Below are 23957 nucleotides of genomic sequence, written 5' to 3' on the forward strand. Positions count from 1 at the left end.
ACATGGTGTGGAGTGGCCAGCAAGTTGTTTGTGGGGGAACAAACAGAGATGAGCTGGAGAGGAGGGCCTGAGGCAGCTGGCTCCAGTCTGCTGTGAGAGGAGACCAAACCACGGGAAAGGCAGGTTTCTGAGGTACTGCAGTTGTAGTCACCTCTCAAATTTGGGAGGAAGGGTTGGGTGGCTTTCTGGCCATATCTGGAGCCAAATAGTGTATTATGGGGGACAGGGATCATGTTATCGGGACAACACTCAGTAACTCACAAACTTCAACATCTACCTTCCATGTGACTCTTCAGATCTAAAACCTTGTTATCAAGGTAGAAAATCCTGAGCATGCAGGTTTCCTATTCTGTGTATATAGTTAGCAGGAATCAAATGAGCAAACAACATAAATTAAATATGCAAAACAAGATAAAATTAAGTGAATTAATATTGTAATACAAAAAGAAGCTAATTAACAAACTGCTTAATCTGACCTAATTAAACTAACCCTTTTTAATATGTTCCACACCATAAACTGGAAAAGCACAGGTCATATTTGCTTATTAGCCCAGCAGGCCCAGTATTAACTTTAATTGCTCACAATGATGATATCAGAATGTTTGTATTTTGGCAGGTATTTTGTGTGTGTGTATATATATACACACACAGAGTAATCCCTTGTGGAGTTAATATTAACATTAAAGTGTTGATGGTGTATAATGCAGAGTGCTCATCCTCTAAGTCGTCAAAGAAGTCAGTGTTTCATGACTGAGCACAACATAAGGATATGTAAAATATTCTGTTGCAGCTCAAGGTGACAAATGTTCCCATATCTAACTGGCAAAGAAGGATATACACACAAATAGCAATTTCACAACTTCAGCACTGCCTGTGGCCTGTCCAGTTGTGAGTTTTTTGACAATTAAATTATTACAGAGAGGGTCGCCCATGGAGCCCTAATGAACTACCAGTATCATCCTAGAATTTAGGATTACTGAGTTTTCAAATAACATTGTGGCATACTGAGTGTGAAAGGCTCTTGGCTGCTGCACTTACAGGCACATAGTGTCTTGCCCAGTGCAGAGTGTTTAGTCAGGTAAGTCACTACAAGGAGTTGGCAAAACCATTCACTTGAAACTGGCTTGGGAGTACAAGATGGGCTTTTGATTAAGCACATTTTATTTCAATGACATATAGAGAAAACTAAGGAATTTGAGGGTCAAAACTAGAAGATCCAGATATTCATAGCCCATGGAAATATTTGGATTCTCTAATGTCATTGAACCATGTGGTTTTGTTGGCGGGTTTCTTGTGCTTATTCTCTTCAGTGGGCATGGTCCAGAGCTGTATTTCATCTCCCGCCTGTTCAGCGACCACAGGAGTGCCAAGATGCACTGTCTCTCTTCATTGAAATGGAGGGTGTAATGCCTCTGGCAGAAGCATGCAATCTAAGTGACAGTACAGAATGAATGTCAGATATATCTAGCTGCAACTCCCATTACTCAGCATGGCAACAGGTCTAATCTGAAATATTTTGAAGAGGAAAAGAAGGTAGTTTAAAAGTAGATATTTTTCATGGAGCATTTCAGTTATCTGAAACCAAATTTTCTGTTGATAACTACCTGACTTCAACTGGTGGGGTAAAGCTTCCTTGAGGGAAAAGTCTAGAACGACACTAATTCAGGGTACCTACAGTACAGTTGCAGGTGTGAGGTGAGGTAGCCTGTGCTGGCTGGAATAACATAGAAGCCCATTGCTATGCCATGCTGCAGTCACCTCTGTGATTGAGGTGTATACTTATGCTAAACCTATTATTATGCAAAAATCTACATAATCCTACATAGTTTTTAGAGATTTATTTTGATCTATACAATTTCCATTAGATGGCCATTCAGTGTTTTAGGGGCCTGTTATGCAAATTGCTATTCATAATATAAATTGCCATATAATATAATGGGTTTCTTACTCTGTTTCATTGAATGGATAATTGTCCAGGAGCAGGGCAGGAAATTCAAAGCTGTTGAAAGAATAGGTCAAATGGAATCTGTAACAAGCAGATGCAGTAACTTTCCTCCAGGGTCTTCTCCAGCTGGATTGTTCTAGCTCTGTGTATTCCTGTATATGACAGGGAATATATCTCTTAAACCTAGCTAGGTGAAGCTAACGATGTTTTGTCTCTATTTTAGTTTACATTTGGTATGAGGCTGACTGCTCTCTGCTGTTGGATCTTGGTACATAAGGACATCTTTCTATTATAATTATTTTTCTTCTGCACCCTTTCTGATAATTATTGTGCCATTATGTATTCCTAGCTACAGTTATTTTCCATTCTCCTTTCTGGATGATCTTTGACCTTTGGCAATACAAGCTAGATAGGTTTTCCCCACAGCTATTATTACTTAACGGAGTATTCAGAGAAGGACTAGGTGGACTGTAAATAAATATTCACAACAAAGATTTTCAGGGATGAAAGTCAATAATATAAAAATTCCATGAGCTGTATTGAATAGATAATAGGCACAGAAGTCTATTCACTTTGATTGTTTTGGATTTACCCATAGGAAGAAGGAAGATGTAGCCTTTATAACGCATCAAGCAAAGAATAGGGTTGTGTGTTACTGGCTGTTAATCCCGTCCCTCATGGAAAATTCCTGCCAGAACTGTAACTTGTTGAGTATATAGAGTATTCCTGCATATTCGTAAAAAGTGCAGGAGATCTCTGGGGTCACTAGTTAATTGTTTTAACTGCTAGCTTCCATATATTACATAAATCTAAATGTAATAATGAAGAGATATAGAAGATGGACAGATCCACCATGTTTTTTCATTAAAAAATATTAGTGGACTCATAAAACTCCAGGCACTGTCTTTATGGTGATTAGCTAGAATTCCACTGGTGTTGGGCTCAAGTGAATGCTTGCCAAAAACCTGGGTTTTCAGACTGGTCACTTTATAAACTCCTGTCAAACATTTCTCTTAAATTATGGCTCTGTACATCTGCGTAATCAGTAGTGTTCACCTTTGCCTTGTAATTGGAGATTGTAGAATGCAGGAGTGCACCAGATGATTGCTTCCAGTCAAGTTGTTAAACAGAACTGACATCTTTCCTGCAGTATTTGTGATCTTAGCCATACTTAGAAAGGGAAGAAGTGCATATGTAGCAGTAAATTTATCTACTGCAGTTGGTACATTTCCAGTGTCCCATGGGGCTCACTGTACCTCTGGGAAGTGCCACTAATTTTTGAAATTTAATGTAATTTTGTTATTGCCCTGTAGTTCTGAGATGGTAGTGTTAAAATAACAGTAGTAATTATGTGACAAAAGTGTATTTATTTCCTCTCAGGACCTCTGATCATGTCCTGAAAAATCTCTTTTGTAGGTGCTCTATTTCTGGAGACAATTGTACAAAGTCAGGTACTTAGAATGATCACAACTGCTGCCCTTCCCTGAAGGATGGGTATTGCTTTTGCCTTTGTCTTTTTCTTGTAGCCCAACCTTGCTGTCTTGTCAAGACTGCAATTTATCCTGCCCTCTGCTTTCCTAGGTAGACATCACACAGCTCCCCTAAAATTCTGTCCATATGAGCATCTCCTCTGTCAGGTCTTGTGAGGGCATTGGAAGATAATTTGCAGCTGTCTGCCTTGGTCTTATTTGAAAGGAATTAGTTCCTCGTTGGATGAGGACTTTCATACTCCTATTTGTGTGCAGAGACTAGAAAAAGTATGTACATTTTACCTTTGAAGTGAGGACTCTTGTTACTTTGTATTTTTCCTGCAGGGGTTGACACGATTAACAAAAATCTTTGGTGCAGTTCATTACAGAATCAAACTTAGCTTCTGAATCACTAGGGAAGTCTCCGTGAGGCTCAGGATCTGCGTAAGACATGTGGGCATTCAAATGAATATCTCTGATTTTACATGCAGACAAAAAACTCAGCTGGGATTTGACCTGATGAAACAAGTCCCTTTGATGAAAGAAAAGCAGTTACTCTTGTTATTTCTTCAACTTCTCCTTATCAAAGACTCTATTTGTTTTTTGTTTAAAGAAACAAAGTGTATGTTTTAAGATCAAATATTCATTGTTTTCCTACTGTACCAAAAATAACTCAGCTGTGATAATGAATTGTTAAAATCTCCTTAAGCTTGCAAAAAAGAAAAAGTTATATCTTTCTATCTAGACAAGTTCTGAGTTATGATTTCAGAGAAAAATATTTTATTTATTGTGATAATGTACAGTTTTGATGTTGTTGGAGAGTAAATGGTAAAACAGGTACATTTAAGTGAGAGCTCTCTTTACATAGGATAGTTTTCAAATAAAACTAAAAACCCCAGAAAAGATATAGGTCTGGAGAAAATATAGTAGAAACATTTGTACAATGCTTGCAAAGAACTCACTTGTACCATGTCTAAACTTCTGTTTGAAATGTGAAATCTGATAAGCTTACGGTACCTTTGCCTGGAAACGAGGTGAAAGAGATTGTGTAAAAACTGTATGGTATCACCTATTTCAAAGTCAGGTAAAAACCAATAAAAATTTCTACTCTTTTCGTGTTAACTCCCAAGTAAAGTCATATCAAAAATAGAGCTGAAATACTCACAAGCTGTAAGTCTGGCCTCATCTGGAGTACTCTGTCCAGTTCTGGGCTCCCCAGTTCAAGAAAGATGAAGAGCTACTGGAGAGAGTCCAGCGGAGGGCTATGAGCATGATGAGGGGACTGGAACATCTCCCCTACGAGGAGAGGCTGAGGGAGCTGGGCTTGCTCAGCCTGAAGAAGAGAAGGCTGCGAGGGGACCTAATAAATGCTTATAAATATCTCAAGGGTGGGTGTCAGGAGGATTGGGCCAAGCTCTTTTCAGTGGTGCCCAGTGACAGGACAAGGGGCAATGGGCACAAACTGAGGCACAGGAAGTTCTGTCTGAACATGAGGAAGAACTTCTTCCGTCTGAGGGTGACGGAGCCCTGGAAGAGGCTGCCCAGGGAGGTTGTGGATTCTCCTTCTCTGGAGATATTCAAGACCCGCCTGGATGCAGTCCTGTGCAGCCTGCTGTAGGTGACCCTGCTTTGACAGGAGGGTTGGACTAGATGTCCCACAGAGGTCCCTTCCAACCCCTACCATTCTGTGATTCTGTGATTCTGTGAAAGCTACCTCCCACCTCCCTCCTGCTGCCCAAATAATGACTCAAGGTCGAATCTTCTCTCCTGCAGAGGTTTCAAAGTCCTGTATGCAGGCTGTATGGACTAGATGACCCACAGAGGTCCCTTCCAACCCCTACCATTCTGTGATTCTGTGATTCTGTACTTATTAAAAGGTAGCTCAAGATATTGAAAGCTATAGAATGTTGTGTCTGGGAGTGGTGGCCACAATTCCATGTATTAAAGTAACACAGAACCGTTCATCTTGCAAGCATCAACAGTCCCATCAACATCTGTAAAATAAGCAACAAGGGATAACTTATTTGAGCTGACAGACTGCCACGAGGGGTAAATGTACCTCCCCCATCCTGCACAATTCAGTCCATTCCCTCCTTACTGTAATCTGGAGCAGACAACAGAGGAAGAGAAGTTAGAAGTCTGTCTCTGAGTGGGCAGAATTTGCTGCAGCAAAGTGGCGTATGTGGAGCACAGAGGGCATTTTCTGCCATCTCTTCCTTTACAAGCACACACAGACTATGCATATATATTTCTCCAAAAGTACTTTAGGCTGCTGAGCTCCAAACATTAGGATTTAGAGCCTTTGAAAAAGATTTTGCACCTAGAATCTTGAAACAACGCTTTTGTAGCTGCACTGGAGAAAAAAAAAATTGTTAAGGTTTAAATGAATAAATAATCATTTGGAAACTAAAAAAATGGCTCTGTTCTGAATTATTCTGCCTATTTTAGAACTCAGACATCAAAATGTGTCTGTATTACTGGGTCCATTATTAAAAATCTCTTTTCTTGCCCCTTGTCTCCACTTCTCTGCCCTCTACTCTGCCACCTGAGAGAGCCCATGTGCACACTGTCATGTTTATCAGCATCTCCATTCTAAAAGGGTGCTTTCCACGTGCAAGGTATTACAAGAGGCAACTATGTGCTTGCCTTTCATTTAGAACAAATTGGAGGAAGCTGCCTGACTTATGTTTGTGCCATTAGAAACCTTCCCTTGCTGCCTCTTTGAGGATACGTTCCCCTTCACACCTCCTCCCCTCACTTAAAAGTAGTGATGAATGCCTGGAAGCATGCCATTTTTTCTTACTCAAGAGCACAAGAGGAGCCATACTGTGCTTACGTCCCTTCATTGAACAGGGACTTTGGTGGACCACAGACCCCATTCTTGTTCTGGGTCATGGAACAAGTGCACAAAATGCCACCATGAAAGGGACAGGAGTGGTTCTTGAGGGAGTTAGTCTGGCTTTGGGGAACTTGGTCTGGGAATCTTTGCAAATGAACACCTGAGATGATAAAAATTATTATCATTGTTACCACAGATTTATTGTTATCAGTTCTTGCTGTTGCTGTGACACTTTATAGCCTCAGTCATGCATGAGGACTTCACTGGGTAAGAAAATGATGGTCTGCTCCCCTGTAAATGGCAATCTAAGTTTGTGTTTGGCTGCCTTCTTTGCTCCATATCAAAATCTTTGTTCTAATGTTTGAACAAAAGCCTTGAACACCATTGGTAGTCCTTGTTGAAAAGCCTTCTTCAAATAAAGAAAAAAGTGAGGTGGGGCATTTCCGTGTACAATACTTTGCTGAAGTTTCAACTTCAGATTGAGTTAAAGCAATGAAGATAGCTCCATGGAGAAGATCAGCTGTGGTTTGACAATATGTTGTCTCTGGCAGCAGTATGAGATTTAAGGTTCTTCAAACTTACTATGTTCCTATGTCCTGCTCCTCTGCCTCCTGGTTCATCCTACAGTATATACTAAAACACACCTGTTTTGTAGGGAAGGTCTACATCCTTGGAGGGCTTTTTGAGTTAGATCCCATATCTGATCTGGAGTACAGGCCTCAGCTGCATTTTTTCTTATTCAAAGGATTTGGGAATTGTCTTGCTAAGAAGTGGGGATAAGTGGCAGGAATCAGAATATCATAAAAAAAAATTAGATTCGGAGGGATCTCTGAAGGACCAGACTCTGGCTCAAGACTGGACTACCATCAAACATACAGCAGGTTGGTCCTGGCTTTATCCAATCAGATTTTAACCATCTTTATAAAATCTGTAACCTCAGCTCTACAATCTTTATGCCAATAATTTTTCACAGGACAGTACAGACATTGCATGCCAGCTGTGTTATATTTTGATAGCTGAACAGGTCCTTGGGCTATCACACTTTCTGTTCCACTTTAGCTTCTAAAATACCAGTTTATGTCTCAGAGGAATAATAACAGCTCTATAAGGTAATTGCACTTTCACTAATGAGCTTTGTCTCATAATGTGGCTGATTATCTCAGGATACATGCACTAATGGGTCTGCATTACTTCCAGTCTGAAACCAGTCCAGTTATCTGTTCTGTATGTGTAGAGAGGTAGTGGACTGTATAGATTTCCCTGATTGCTCTTGGACAATGTGTAGGTGATATCAAGGAAAGGATTTGAGAATATGAGCCAGACTTCCCTGTTCATATGTCAGTGCTTAGATCTAACTCCTAATCTGATATCCAAAATAAAAAGAGCTGTAAAATCAACTAAAGCTACTGCAGTGCTTGTATCAGTCCATTTGCTTGTGCCTTAATTCTTTTTTTAACCACATGGAAACAACTGGGTACATGATGCATGACAAAGTGAAGGGTTTCGGTTTGTGCAACAGGGCTGCTAAATATTTACATTATGTTCAAGCTACTGGAAACAGCTGAGAGAAAATTGTGCCAGGAAAACCAGACCTGACTGCAAAACAATGATTCATTCAGGTAATTTGTCTCTCAGCCGAAGTCTGCATTCAATTTAAAATAAGGAAAGAAGAAACAATGAACTTAGTCCATTACCTTCTACCCATTCAGTGCTGAAGTTATCCTGCTTCAGGTAAAGAAAAAGAAAAAAAAAGAATTGAACAGTATTTATAGGATCTTTAATTAAATAGTAAGTTAAATATAGCCACAAACTGCTAAGAACCTTTTGCAGACTTTTCTGAAATCCGTAAACACACACTTAGCTAAATTAGTGTAAAATCTTACTTTTATCTGTTGCTTACAAAGTGAGCTGGAGAGTAACACCTCTACTCTCTGGTGCAAACTGTAAATGGAGCAATGTTGATTCATACTAGATTTACGAAAGCATTTGGCATGCTGAAAGTTGGATCTAAGTCGACTTCAGCAGGAGCTGACTATTCTGACTTCTCTGTCCTGTTAGGCACCAACGTACCTGTGTGCTCCTGATCCTCGCTCTTAAGAATCAGACTCTCTGTGGGGCTGTGGATTTTCCTTGGGAAGTCTGCCTGTCCTCAGGGACTCAGATGGGAGCTGCCATGCTACATAGGGACTGGACCAACTGGTGGACGACCAGAAGCAGCCAAAGACAAGGCAGCAGCTCACACCTGAACTAGAAGGTACTGTCACAAACGTTTCTGCCTCTGTCGCTCTGCCTGACTCACTGATGACAGCATACTATTGCTTGTTATAGTATGATAAAAAGTTATTTTTGATCAAAATTCTCTTCCTTTCAGACCATAATTATTTCTCCCCTTAAATTCACTGACAGAGCAAATAGGATCTAAAAGCAATTCACATTTTAGTGCAGATCACTTTCTAATTAAAATAATTTCACTTGTATCTTTTGAATTTGTATTTATGGAGACTTTCCAGGATTAGTCAGTGCAAAGCACGGCACTCTGGTCACACCATAGCACAAGTCCTTTGGAGCACTGGTGTTAGGATTGCCGAGGCTTACCTCCACAGAGAGAGGGTGGCTGCTTATAAGGGGAGCAAAACCCTGCCCACCTCAACTCTCCTGCGGCACCACTTCCTCTGATGATGAGGAGGAGCCTTCAGTTTTGAAGAAGACCCTCTTAGTTTAGTACTTGGAAAAAGTCAGATACTGACTTGGAGTACAAACACACCAGCTGCAAAAACACTTGTCTCCGTTTTAATTGCCCTGCACATTAGTTCTGACTGCCTAGTATCAACACCCTTTTTTAGCCCCTGTATATTTCATGTTCTGAAACATTGTATTGTATACTAGATTTTAAGATAAGAATAATAGTCTGGAAATGGGTATTTTAGGCAGTTGGAGATAATCAAACTGCTGAAATAAAACTGCCCCATCTTATTCATGTAGGGGACGTGAAAAAGGACAGAAAACACAAGATGGGAAATAAGAAATTTGAAATCTTAACGGAAAAGCAGACTACTCATATCAAGACAAATACACCTGGAATGACTATTAAAAACAGCAAGATGGATAGCAAATATGCATAAACCAAACAAAATAGCGAGAGAGAGGTAAAATATTAAATGAATAGATCAGTTCAGAGCCAGAGATACCAGACAAAACCAAGAAGTGGAAAAGACGGTGGTAGAGATATCGTAAATGGCTTTGAGAAGAATAGGTTCTCCATTTAGTAGACAATCTATGCGATTTCCTTAAGGTGAGAGGACTACAGTAGTATTTTTCAGGACCTAAATTCCACAAAGTATATTTCAAATTCTGGAAATATTAAATTGCAGTTGTCTGTGAAATGAAGAGCAAGGACATTTATCATTTATTTTTGAGTCATGCTATGACAAGTCCTTTGTGAATTATGGTGGAGCACATAACATTAAACTTACATATTTGTCTTGGAAAGAAAACAAAGAGTGCAAGCCCGGTTTCAGTGCATCTGGTGAAACCATGCACACACTAAAATGAGGTGGGTACCCCTGCATGATGTACATCAGGTATCCTAGCTGTGTACAAGCAAGGTAGTACAAGAATTCATTGCATCTTCGTATTTTTGGTCTAAGTTGTCAAGGATGGCACTGACTTAGCTTACAAGGCATGCTGACAACTGTTTGTGATGTGCAAAGAAATTGCTTTACCTGCAAACTCTTGTTCAGCTTTCCTGAAATCAGTTTGCCCAGCTGCATGCACAATTTACCTCCATCATTACTGCTGTTGCTGTTTTGCCGTTCACGATATTTTTTTCCTTTCTCTGTATGATTTGCTATGACACACAACTTCAGCAGGCTGTCAGCATCTGTAAGCTAAGCTGGAAGAAATGTTTTTCCTCTTCCATCTCATACTACTAATTTTGAGATATTTTAAGCACCAAATGGAGTTCAATACCACTTTTCTCCACTTTTATTTGTACAGTTGACAGTAATGAAGAAGTTCATGTTGAAAAGATATTAAAAGATATTAAAGATATTAGACTGAAGAGCAAAGAATGAAAACACAATATGAGTTCACCTTGACATAATAGCAGTAACTAGGTGCTTGTTCAGTCACCACATCAACCAATGAATCACATGGCTTAGAGGAAGTACAGACCTTTGTGAAATATTAATTTTACTAGAACTTTGGTCCTATTCTTCTTCCTAGAGCAGTTTTCTTCTAAGTGAAGTTAGATGTATCTTCAGCAGCTGTAAACTGTTCCCTGGATTTATTTCTTTTTATGGTCTGTATTCTTGCTGTCACAGAAGAGACAGAAGAAGGCTAGTTTAGATATGATTTAATTTTTCCTCATTAAAACTACTTAGCATCTGTGATTGTAGAAGGAAAGAATATTCCACAGGTGTATAATCTAGTTACAGTTTTTAGTCTGAAAATGGTGTTTACTGACTCTTTACATACTGGTGTTTCAAGTCTAAATCTAATCCAGAGCTGTTTGTTGAAGAAGAAACCTTTTTGGAAGCTTTGCAAGGGATATATGGAATTGAATAAAAATAACATTTTTTAGGACTTTCATTGTGAGGAAATATGAGGCTGAACTGAAAATGAGATTATTAGTCATGATTTTCCTGTTAACAATGCTCTAAGTATTCACTTAGAAAGGAAAAATCAGAATAAAAATACTAGAAAAATACCTTATGACATAAGTAACTATACTTCATAAATATCAAATAGGGACCAGGGAAGGCCTATTTGTCATCCAGAACAGAAATATCACTTTTCAGATTTTACAGCCATTCCTTAGAAAGCGTGGGTATCTGCAGAAAGTTAGGATCACTTCACAGGAGTTGGCTAACCAATACGAAGATTAAATTTGTCAGGAGTAGTATTCATACAGAACAGCTTGATCAGTGCTTTTCTGCTTACAATTATCAAGTAAATCAAAGTCCCTCTAATCCCTTTTCACAGTTGTGAAGAAAGAGGGTGTTTAAATGCCTGCATCTTGTTGACTCACTGACAAAAACTGGTTTGGTTTTACCATTGCCTATAGGTAAGACTGTTAAAGACTTTATGAAGAGCAGTGTTAAGTCCTTCCCTCTTTCCCCCTCCCATTCCTTTTTTTGGTTATTCCTTAAAATGATGTAATCCTTCTTTCCTGGCAGTGCCTCTGCATTTCTTCATCATCTGCAGAGGGTTTACTCTCATAGCCTCAATACTAGCTACAGACCTCTGTAGCAAAATCAGCTAGGCTGTTTGGTACCTTCACAGGGCTGTGAAGATCTTTTAAGCTTATGTTGCCACAGTACATATTCAAGAAATACGATCCATGCTGAATTTTGCACCACCTTGGTACACAGTAGTCAAATTCCTTCCTGAGTTCCAACTGAATTTGTTTCTTCTGCGTCTTAAAAAAATATGCAATGAACACTTGCTCAACCATAAAAATGTAGAATGAATGCAATTAAGCCATTTAAACATCAATCATTTAGACAAACAAAACAAGCAAGTGCTCAAGTGTTCTGCCAGTCAAATTTATAAACACACAGGAAAGAACAAACCAAGAGTATTTTAATGGAAAAGCAAGCTAATTTGCAGTCTGCTGCAACACACCGCTAAGCTTCTTGGATATACAGTGATTAGACATGGATTGCACTAAAATACCAACCAAGAAGCCACAGACTCCGATGGTATTAGCAAGAAGTATAGCTTTCCCACAGCCACATATAGGAGAAACAATGGTCTTGAAGGGGGAGTGGTGTTAATACGGAAGCTTAATGGGGCAAGTCTTGCTGTTCATCAGAGAAGCTGGAATTTGGATCAGCTCCAAGCCCATAATAATCTGCCCAGGAAAATATGATACCTGATACAGAAGACGTCTCCTTATTTAAAAAAATGTAGTGCAGTCACTGCAAAGTTTTTTGGGCATTTTAATATCAAGAAATAACAGAAAAGAAACCAGAAAATTTATTTCTTCAGAATCCCCTTGATGTCATCTGCAGCTAATGTATCAAGTGCCATTTCTGAATGCTTTGCAGCCACAAAGTGACAAAGTAGCTATCAAAGAGATAAGGATTGTTCTGCCTAGAACTACTCTTGCAGTTACAATAGGAAAGTGATAAATTACAGACTTCAATGATCTTTCTGGACGAAAGGTTTGAGACAGTTACAGCTGAGATTAACACTTTGGAGAAGAGAGTGACAGAGATGAAAGACAACCAGAAGCCTGCAAGAAAGATCACAAGATGTAAAAGAAAGTGGTCTAAAATATTCTGCACATACAAATGCAAATGATCATGGAATAATGAACTGAGCACCTGCAGGACAAAACTAAAGCAGGAAAAACGATTGTATACTGAATAAATTAGCTGTTTAAAAATGACCTGAGTTTTTGCTGTGGTCTGTGAATGAAACCTTTTGTTTTCAAACATCATGAAAAGTGAAAAGCAATACCAAACCTAGGAATGGAGATGCATTTTTTTTTCAAAAGATCTTGAATATATTCTGAGCAAAACCCACAGAGTATAACATTTGGGAATATGTCAGATACACCTAACTTCCAGAAAGATTCCAGATGCAGGAATCAGCTAAAATGAATGCCAAGGAACAAGCTTCTGAAATAGCTGGGGAGTGTTTGGAAAGATAGATGCAAGTTCTTGGCAGTGAAAAGTTCTTGCTGATAGAGTCTACTTGTTCGTGGTAGCAGCCTTGATGTCTGCGTCGACATCTTGGGGAGAATCCAACTGCCTTTTCCATGTAATATTTTTCTTTCTGTGTGAAGCTGACTTAAGCCATAAGCCTGTGTGTTGATTCTGAAGCAGTGAGAGGTTTCCATATGTGCAGTATTGGTCTGTCAGTGACTTTAAAATAAATATTGTTAGTGCTTGGTGACAGATCACAGTGCTTAGTGCTATTGGTAATATGCTTAAATGACCATTAATACAACATTTCTTTTAATGAGGTGCAGTCTATCATCAAATGACAATGTTAACTTGCAGATTTACCTAGAATCTGTAGCTAGTCCACTTTTGAAGTGTTTCCTAATGAAAGGATCCATTTTTCCATCCAGTAATACACCGAATTTTCATAAGGAAAATCATATTTTGTAGATGTGCTCTGGATGGAAAAGTGGAAGCTTCAGAGTTGTAATCTGCCTGTGCTTCCAAGGGAGACCCTTTCTGCTCTAAGGATGTCAATGGTTAAGAAAGAACTTAGAGAAAGAGAGAAACATAGGGACCGACTGCTTTCCCAGCAGGCTCTATACTTTTTCCACATTAGGTATTCTTGAAGGAACAAATACTGGCCAACCACTCCAAGAACCTGAGCCAAAGCCCAGTGCAGAGAATTGAAAGATTATCAGGTTGTGAATTACTAGCAGTGCATCGTCATCCCAACAGTTCGTTTGTGTGTTCACCAAAGTCATGACCATTGCTAGGACCAACACAGCTTGCTAAGAGTTGCACTATTTGGGAACAGAAAGTTATTCATTGCTGTGGAGGTTTGGGGGATATGTCATTTTGTGAGAAGGCTCGCTGTATCTTTTTCAGATCAACAGGAATGGAGGAGAAAGCTACCATTCAAAAATATAACTGATTTCTCCAGGTTCCAGAGAAGACCTGGAAGATAGGAACATTCTACATTCAAAACATAATGGCAAAGAAAAAACCCCTCCCCCCAGTAGTATTTGGTGAGTGGGAGAGGTAGAAATAGGCCATGATTTTTAGATGTTTGGATTTGACAGTATTGTTAAAGGTAAAATGCACAATATGTCTGCAAGTACCATTCCATCCTGGAAAATCTCAGGCATTGAGTCCAGATCATTTACGACAGTCTCAGGGTGAGTCTATAGCATGAGTCTGGAGAAATGTCAGGGTTTTTGAATTTTAGTCCCACAAAACCATCCTCAAAATGTAAGGTCCCAGGGTATCCAATCCCCTCAAATCACTGCTGTTGATCTGTTAAATCAAGCATATGAAGATATTAAAAACTTTAATAATGTTAAGAAAATGCTTTCAAAGGAAACCTGAGACGTTCCAGTTTAATTACAGTACAAATCTGCATCTTTTCTCCAGACTGTTGAATTCAATTCGGTCAGTGTGTGTTCAATCATACCTTGTTGCTCAGTATTCTGTCTGCATTTCCTGGAGACCCCATTCCTAATTGTTGCTCTGCTTGCTTAGATACATCACAGCTACAAAGAGATATTTGCCTTGAAGAAGATAAAATGGTTAATGGTAAAATAGTAAATAATCATGAACAGACTGGGCCTGAGTTGAATAATCAAGCAAGTCTTTGAGTCAAGACTTGGCAAAAGGCGGCTTGTGATCATTGCTACTAATATTGTGGACTTCCTCTTTATTTACAAGTGGCCGTAAATTCCAGATATTGCAAGAATAAGGAATAATCACTGGCACTTGCTCAAGGACCATCTTAAAAAAATATTGATGAAATTACTGATTCCTTGTTGACCTGCCAACAATATCTTTCCAAGCTAGCGCTGCCCAGACATAAGAAAAAAAAAATAGTTAGTCTCATGTTGAGACGACCACAGACCTCAGACTTCAAGCCATAGGCTAGGCCGTTCATCATAGTCTCCACCTGCTGCATTTGATAATGTTGCCTACAGAACAGGAACAAACTGTTCTGCCATTTTCTTGAGTGGTGATTTCAGGTAACAGAAGAATTTGTAGGATTAGCTTCTCAGAACTTTCTCTTTGTTCATACTTTTCCATGTGTCAGCTTGTGAATGTCTTTTTTTCGTCTGAAAAGTAGTCAACTCCTTCCACATTCAGCCCTTCTTTGAACAATTGTTTTTTGTAGATGATGTCTTTGGACTCTAAAGCCAACTTCTTGGGAAGCCTTAACAAGGTCTAGAAGACCTGAGTGCAGATGAGGAAAAGGACTTTGGGTCCAGAAATATTTGCATCACAGTGGTGTTTTGGGACTTAGCACTCCTGTTAGCAATCCAGTCTATTTCCTGGATGTTCATGCCGGAATTAGTATTGAACTCAAAATTGATGGGAGTTATTCTGTGCACAGAAGTCTGTAAAGTTATAAAACCAACACTTGATTACAAAGAAATAAAAAGTGTTCTAACATGAAAATGGTTTTGTTCACAGGCAGTGAAAAATGTAAGGTTTTCTTTTTCGACTGATTGTTGTTAAGCATATATCAGGTTTGGCTCCATACTCATCATACTGAGACTTTGAAATAGCAAATGTTTAATTTATGGCAAAGCATAATAGGAATGATGAAAGAAGCTTTGGAAAGTAAAAGTAACTCTATGTGTGTGTGTATCTCCTCAATTAGCTACAGCCCCTGCAAATGTGCTTCTTTTCTGTAACGAGGATGCTCTGGACTTATTGCTATCTCTTCTGCACAAGATGATTTAAAGTTTATTGACTCATTTTTATAATTTCATGCTGGGGATTGACTGTATATCAGTGCTTGGTAACTGTGAAAATATTCTTCCCACATACTTTCCGTACTTGAATATGTGACACCATTAGGGACTGTAAAACAGAGGTCAGTGCTAGAAATAGAAAGACAGGTGTATGGAAAAGGGACAGCACCAAATACTAACTGTGAAGGCTGCCTTGTATCTGTCTTCTGTTTCTCCTATAAAGCTAGCTGCCTTTTCCAAGGGTGACAAGTAATTCACAGTCCTTACAATAGACTCAGTTTTACTGACTCAAGAGTTTTCCTTATAAAAGACATTTTTAAAAGAAATCATTACAGTCTTCTTGGATAACATGATGTGTTCCTAATCAGTATTTTGTGCTGCAGATAAATGAATGTTCACATATTCTTCTATATCCAGAAAGAAATTTCCCAGTTAATGAATCACAGAACAAGTCATTCTGCAAGCTAATTAGCCAGATAATAATTACATTAATTTAAGTAAAAGAGAAAAGGCGTAGTAGCTTCAGTTAAATTGCAATACACTTGCACAAACCGATCCCTGCACTCTGGAAAGAGCCAATATTTGCATTTGAACTCACTGGATAAAGGATTGCTTTATAATTACAGTGTTTAACATATGCAGATTAGACTACAGAAGATTCTATATTGAAATTGAATGAGAAGAAAGAAAAATTCAAAGTCTGAATTTGCAGTTTTATCTTAGTCTACGATTACCAATAAACTTCTCTATATCACAAAAATATAACTTAATCACTTTAAATCTTTGAATAATCTAGAAGGGCTAGCCAACAAATTATGCATTTGTCTCAAAAAGATGTGGAGGTCTCTTAGCCCCTTAATACTACTGAGAAAATGTCATTAGCTGACAGCATTCCCCTTTGAAAGTCATAGGTAAAGCGCTTAGTTTATTTTTGTGCTCCCTTCAGCAAACATACGCGACAGACTGAGCATGAAGCTTCTGAAGTTGATACATTCTGACCCTGGTACGAAGGAGACCTAGCTAACACCACTGAGTGAATCTAGAAAGCTACAGCCGTGTTGACGAGAACCGTAACAAGAGAATTGTGTTACAGTTGTGAATAAATGAACAACTCTTCTTCCTCCATGACCACAACAAAAAAGTGCTTAACCTAAAACTTGCCCTGGGGTGAATTGGCAACATCCCCAAAAAACGAATGCTTGTGGGTCAGATTCCCAGCCTACGTTGCTCCACATCAGCTCTGGGTCTCTTCATTGCAATCTTATCTTCCCAAAGAAACAGCAGCAATATCTTTTAACCACCACACACCATGCTTTGCATTTAGAGCTTTAAAATTCCTACAGGGTCGTATGTGATCAGGAAGGCCTCATCTAAAATGTGCCTGGTTTGAAAGCTGGTGACTTGCTAACTATGGAGGAGCTAAAAGCGCAGTCAGACTCCTGTGTTTACTTTAAATGCAATACATTCAACATTATCTGATATCTCATGTGCCTCCTCACAAACACAACAGTTGTAGCTATTTAATTTTTTTCGCCATCTGTTAATACTGCAAGATTTTTGGCCTAGGGACCATCTTTTGACATCACAGGCAAGAAGGCAGTGACACCTGTTAATGTTCTTGCCCAGCACCTCCCTCCAGCTGACAACACGAGGCATATAAAGGCCTCTTTTCGGTTGCATAAGCATTTGTTAAGCTCAAACCTCTTATGTAGTAACCTTCAATGCACTGTGCCTGCCTTAAGCTGGAATTTACTGGAAAAACTTCAGGGGAAATTTTCCAGCTGTATGCAAGAGCAAAGCTAGGAAAATTGTACTGTTTTGCTTATGTTAAAAAAATTCTGGTGCCTTTTTCTTTGGGATGCCCTAGTTCACCTAGCCTGTGGAGAAGAACTTAAAAACTAGTGAAACAAGTGGCTTTGCAGTGTAAGAGAAGATGGACTTAAACTGAGAGCTGCTTTTAAAGCCTTTCAGATCTGCAATTTACACGTGTGAGACAGATCTTCTAGAATCTCACAGTCAAATGTCTTTGCACTTTGGGTATCCTTTCAGATATATACTTGTCTTGTGTTTTCCCTGCTGCAGCTGGCTGAATTGGGGCCAGGACTTAGAGCGGTGTTAAAAATAGTTTTCTGCTAGCAGCAATTTAGACAGGGCAGATCTGAATAGTTTTGGGAGATGTGGGTTACACAAGGGCTTCAGAGGGCCATTGCTGGCCAGTTTATTGTAATATGTCTTTTTATTTGTTCCTAAAAGAATATTCTTCCACTTAGTATTATCTGACTTCATCTGATCCCTTTTATTCACTTATTGACATTCTAATTAATTTCTTAATCTTTAATGTATTGAATGATATTCATATCCTTTCATAACATTTCCCAATTTTTTATCACTAGCAAACTGTATTAGCACACTCCCTGTTTTTTGGCTGACTAATGAAAATGTTAAAATCAAACCAAGAGAAACCATCAAGAAACTCAGGTATGTTAAAATACGTCGAAACTGAGAACACAGTGTGTTATTTCTTCTCTTAGAATGTTCCCTCTCTACATTACAGTTCTTGAATTAGAGCTACATTTTGTCCTGTGTAACTGATAATTTCCCATGTGGTGCTGTCCCCGATACTTTGCTGTAATGCAAACAGACTGACAAGCTTCCTTCTTATTGTCTAGAAAAGCAGTTATTTTATCAGGTGAAAGTGTCAAGTTAGTCTTACCTGATCTTTTTGGTAAATCTGCATGATATTTTACCTCATTTTGGTTTTCTGTCATTTTTAAGTTACTCTTTTCTCAAAATCTGTATTATAGCCTTCCTGTACCACTGAGGTAAGCATAAAAAGCCTCTAATTACGTATCATTTAAATTTCCCTTTCTCAAAAGTATGATTTTTGTATGATAGCTCTCCATCACTGATGCCAGCTTTTTGGATACACAAACCCAAATTAAGTGGGCTATGATTTCATTTGTCAGCCTTTTCAAAACTCTCTGAGTGATGAAACCCCTCCATATGAATGCCTTAACCTCTGAGTTTTCCTTCCATCTTGGATGCAGTAATCTCTATTTTTATTTTGTCATTCCTCCTGGGCAGTCTGTCTCTATTCTTTTAATTTTGGTCTCCCCATAGCTTCACTCCACAGCTGCCAAGCGTTTGCTTCCTCTTCCCCTCTCTCCTTTTCACTGTATGGCTGACAAGTCTTTTATTTATCTTCCTTAATCTAATTTGTAATGTGGATGTCAGTCTAAATTTTGTTCATCCTTTTTTATTACCTCCTATCTACAACAGTGCTTTCTTTGCTGATCAGTCTGGTTTTGCTTCATTCATGGTCTGCCTCTCATTTATACTTAGTATCTGTTTTGCTCATCTGTTATTATCTTTTTATAATGTTGTCATTAATTACTGCAATGAAACCTGAAAAAAATAGTACTGACTGATGAACAGGCATTTGTAATAAAAGATATTGCACTGTGTACTACAGATTTCCCAAACTGTCTCTAAAAGGTGCACTGACAAAGCTTAAGCACTGCATTTCTACATGTCATCGCAAAAGAGAAAAATCTGTTTCTCACCTTCTGCAATTTTACCCATGAAGACAAGTCTCTTCAGTTCATTAGAAAAGTGAATATTTTATTCTTCAAAACAATCTAAAAGTACATCAGATTTGTTCAAAGGAAAGAAGAAAGAGACAGAAATATTCCAGATTAATTTTTTATCTTCTCCTCTGCAGTTAGAAAATCTCACTTAAAATCTACTTTGATTTTCTCTTCCCTCTACAGCTGAGTACTGTGGATGTAAGTGGACACGTAGAATCATAGAACAGTTTGGATTGGAAGAGACCTTTAAAGATCATCTAGTCCAATCCCCTTGCAGTGAGCAGAGGCATCTTCAACTGGATCAGGTTGCTCAGACCTGCGCCCAACCTGGCCTTGAAGGCTTCCAGGGATGGGGCATCTACCACCTCTCTGGGCAACATGTGCCAGGGTTTCACCACCCTCATCGTAAAAAATTTCTTCCTTATATCCCGTCTAAATATGCCCTTTTTTAGTTTAAAGCCATTATCCCTTGTCCTATCGCAACAAGTCCTGCTAGAAGGTTTGTGTCCATCTTTCTTATAAACCCCCTTTCAGTACTGGAAGGCCCCAAAAAGGTCTCCTTGGAGCCTTCCCTTCTCCAGGCTGAACAGCCTCAACTCTCTCAGCCTTTCCTCATAGGAGAGGTGCTCTAGCTCTCTGATCAATTTTTGTGGCCTTCTCTGGCCCCACACCAACAGGTCCATGTCTGTCCTGTGCTGGTGGCTCCAGAGCTGGACGCAGGACTCCAGGTGCGGTCTCACTAGAGCGGAGCAGAGGGGCATGATCCCCTCCCTTGACCTGCTGGCCACACTTCTTTTGATGCAGCCCAGGGTATGGTTGGCCTTCTGGGCTGTGAGTGCACACTGCTGGGTCATGTCCAGCCTTTCATCCACCTGTACTCCAGCATGACTAGCGCTTATTGTGCAAAGCCGGCAACCAGCAAGGCTCAAAATCTTTGTTAGCATTTTAAGGTTTATACTGCTTTATCAGAAATGCTCTGAATTGCAATATGGCCATGGTTTCTGACCAGATACACGAGCCAGAAAATTGAATAGCTGCTTCAGAATATCAGTACAGTAGTGGACAGGCCAATACTAGTTAGTTAAAGAAGTAAATTGAAATGTGCTTGCAAGAAGTGCATCTGTGTGTTGTCAGGATGAACCATTAAGGCACAAAATGCTTTGAAAATGTAAAGCAATATAAGACTGTTCAAAACAAAAGTCAAAACCAAGAGTTTTACCCGAGCAGATAATACACAGTATAAACTCTATGTCTTTGAAAGGATCTGAATCAAAAATAAAGAGTCCTTGAAAAGGGTTAAAAGTAGCATTATTTTGCAGTGACTCTTTTCAAAGTATAGCAACTCAGAAATACAATCAAATTACTATTACATACTAAACTGAAACGATGTTTATATTCAGAGATAGCTACACTATTTCAGTAGTTGTGCATACACTTTATTCTCTTTTCAGTCCGATGCTTAATTGCTACATAATTAAGACCCTTAATAATCTTTTAGAAAGACAGAGAAATTCACTAAACACTTGGATCTCAAATTTATAAATTGCATTTAAACTATTTCTTTTAAAATGTTCTCTTTTTTGGTTGAAAATACAGCAATGCTGTGGTCTCAATTAAGGGAAGGTTTTCACATACATCTTCAGTTTGACTTTACTGTGTTGTAAATACATACTAGAAAATCAGTTTCTGCAAAATACTTTGCTGATAGATGGCTGATTAAAGGTTGATACAATGAATTAACCATTGAAGGGAGGGTCTTATGATTTTGTGCCAAAGCGCAGCTTTACAGCAACTGCTCACCTTCTATATCCATCTGATGGCAGATTTGAAGGCTCCGAGTCAGATTTAATATTGTCCTTCTTGGAGTAAAGCTCTTCACATCACAGAGATTAGAGTTTTATTCTAAAAATATTAGTCATTTGTTTTTATTGTTGTTGATATTGATTTATCTTTACTGACTAAATGGCTAGAGTTTTTCTGTAGGAAAAGTGTTCTTGCTATGAGTATCATTGTTTTCAGCAGAAGACGTAAAACATGCATCCTCACCGCCTAATTGTGTGACTCTTTCCAAGTCACTGGCTCCTTCTTGTGCCTCAATCAGTTTAGGCACAAAAGTGGATCCAGTCAAACTCCATTAAAATCAGTGGGCATATTAAAGTTGAGCTTTCATGGATAAATGGATAAAATATAAAGGAGTATGTGAGCGTTGCATTATTTAATGTTGGCTCATTGCTGGGGCATGACTTTCAGAAGATACTTGAAGCTTAAGTGCTCTAGGGATAGATTTCACATGTTGTGTAAAAGCAGATGTTTCCTCTTCTCATTCATCAGGAAACCACAGGGTGAATGGTCATAATGGAATGTCACAACAGCTATTCATTTCTTATTTATCAGTGCGTATATTCCTGTATTGAATTACATGTACTTATATTTCATTTTATGGCTTCTTTTCTGAGATTCAGGCTGATCATGATAGCTCTCTGTGACTGTTGACTCCAGAAAAAATTCCTTGTGCTTGCTTATCCCAGGAGGCTAACAAAAGTTACATTAATTTGCATTCAGTAATAATATTGCCTGTAATTTTCTAAAATGCTGTATTAACATGACCAAGTTTCTGGGTGGCTAACTATGAAATTACTGCTTTTTTAAAACTGCTTAATTTCAGTCCATAATGGAAGCCATTATACAGTACCCAAAGGCTGATATTGTAAGTGGCTTTCAGAGCTTTTAATTTTATAAGTATTTTTGTTGAATTAGTTATAGAATATATAAAAAAATCCTAAAAAGTTTGTCTCTGGTCTGCCACAAGCTGTACGTCTAATTCAGACAAACTGGAAGGTGGTGCCTTCATACTGATTGGCACAGGGTAAGTCTTTAACTGGCCCAGACTGTCAACTGCATATACAAACTGGGCCAGAAAATTAAATTGCCAGTAGCTTATCTGAAGGATTATTTGATCTTTGCCTCTTACTACTTGTAAACTGAAATGGAAATAAATATCAGTGTGGGAAATACTCTTATTTCAAAACACAGAATGAAATATTTTAGGCCAGTGGCCATGCACAGTGAGGAAATGTACTTCAGGATGGGAGACAGAGAGGCATTTTGAGCACTTGAGGGACAATGGTTTCCATTTGTTTTGCTTCTCTTTTAAGTAGTCGTTTTTACACTTACCAATATCCTGAGCACCCTAGAGGTACAGCTCCCACTTCTTCAGATGTTCTATATGACTGTATATTGAAGCCTGGTAGAAGCTCACATCCTTGCTTTACTCAAAGCTAAGCTGGACTTCCATTCTCAAAGGATCCTTTCAAGATGTGAGTGACTTGTAGGACTGAGCTGACTAGAAAGAGTGACGGACTGCATCCAAAACTAGGAACACAAAGGTAACAAATTGTTCATGAAAAGCATATTCCTATAAGAAGAGTATGCCCTGTCTGACTTATCCTTATCTTTGCATGCTTAGCTGAAATGAGTCAGAAAAGGTGGAATTTTCTTGCAAGACGGTGTGGCTCTGTTAAAATATCAGTTGCAAAACATTGATGACAGCATGTATTGTCAGTACATACTAATATCTTCAGGAACACAGTATTAGATTCTTGGCATTTTAAAATCTGTTTCAATACGTTATGCTGAACCGTGTTAGCAGAAATACGTGTGTATTACATTTCCAAAAATTATATTAATACAAAAAGATGAAACTTGTTGCTGTATGATGAGCCAAATCTTGGTTCCTCCAACGTCAATAGGTAATTTTATCCATTCCTTGGAGAAATTCACCAGCTAACACTGTTAGTGTCCATGAGTGTCATACTAATTTTGAATAAGACTCTTCTATAAGCAGACAATCAGTGTTATAAATCATTCTACCATTTTTTCACATTAACTTACCAAAAAGCATCCCTCAAAATGAAGACTTAGAATTCAGTTTTGTAGGTCCATCAACAGTAACATTTACGTGTCTGACACACTTTAGTGCCCTCATAGCACCAAGGGCTTATAAACATAGGTCATTTTTCCCACATCAGTCTTGAATTCTTTCATGCTATACTGACTTAGAAGTCAACCGAGACCGGGAGTTCTTCAGGCCTTCAGAAATTGCAAAAGACCCTGATAATCACAGAAGAATACACTTTATAAAGGAAAACATTGTTTTGTCATAGAATTCTGTGTTTGAGTTGCAGGAATATTGTGTTGTAAGGATGCAAAATGAAAAATCTTCAGGCTTCTAAAATTAAACTAAAACTCTGTTGCAGTAACTATAACCTTAATAAGGCTTTTTTATCTTGCTCCCTGGTCTCATCCAGGTTAAAAATGATAGGCTTACCAGAAGTGTGTGAATAAAGATTCAGTATTTTTCTATATGATGTGTACTGCTTCAAACAGGAATTAGTTCAGGAAGTCCTACTGTATAAGAATCAGACCTCAAAATCACTGGGGTCTCTTCTGGTCTTGTAATGAATGAATGTATGACTTTATGCCAAAAATAAGCTATTAATTGGGCCTTACCTCTCTGAATGTCCTTTGTCTCTGTACCTGATTAAAGCAGTTCCAAATGGTCTCTTCTCTGAAGTTCAACAAAACAGTCAATTGTACAGAGCACTACACAATATGGATGTAAATCACTGCACTGTCCTCTCAGCAGGCTATATCAAATTCATTGAAGACATGGAAATACATCTCCAAATATTCATCATAATAG

The 23957-nt window shown here is 38.6% G+C and overlaps 1 long non-coding RNA gene across 6 annotated transcripts in view; it reads left to right on the forward strand.

The window, feature by feature from the left end:
* The window catches only part of LOC142360451 (uncharacterized), a 246112-nt gene that overhangs the window by 212278 nt on the left and 9877 nt on the right, over nucleotides 1-23957 (forward strand). For 5 of the 6 annotated variants that reach the window (XR_012763045.1, XR_012763048.1, XR_012763047.1 and 2 more), the window contains one exon: nucleotides 8312-8507. This is a non-coding gene — a long non-coding RNA (uncharacterized LOC142360451). Of the gene's footprint in view, nucleotides 1-8311; nucleotides 8508-9235; nucleotides 9805-23957 lie in introns of those variants that run through there. The other variant, XR_012763049.1, reaches the window with a different exon arrangement.

Source organism: Opisthocomus hoazin, chromosome 2 (genome assembly GCF_030867145.1).
Source record: "Opisthocomus hoazin isolate bOpiHoa1 chromosome 2, bOpiHoa1.hap1, whole genome shotgun sequence".
NCBI lineage: Eukaryota > Metazoa > Chordata > Aves > Opisthocomiformes > Opisthocomidae > Opisthocomus > Opisthocomus hoazin.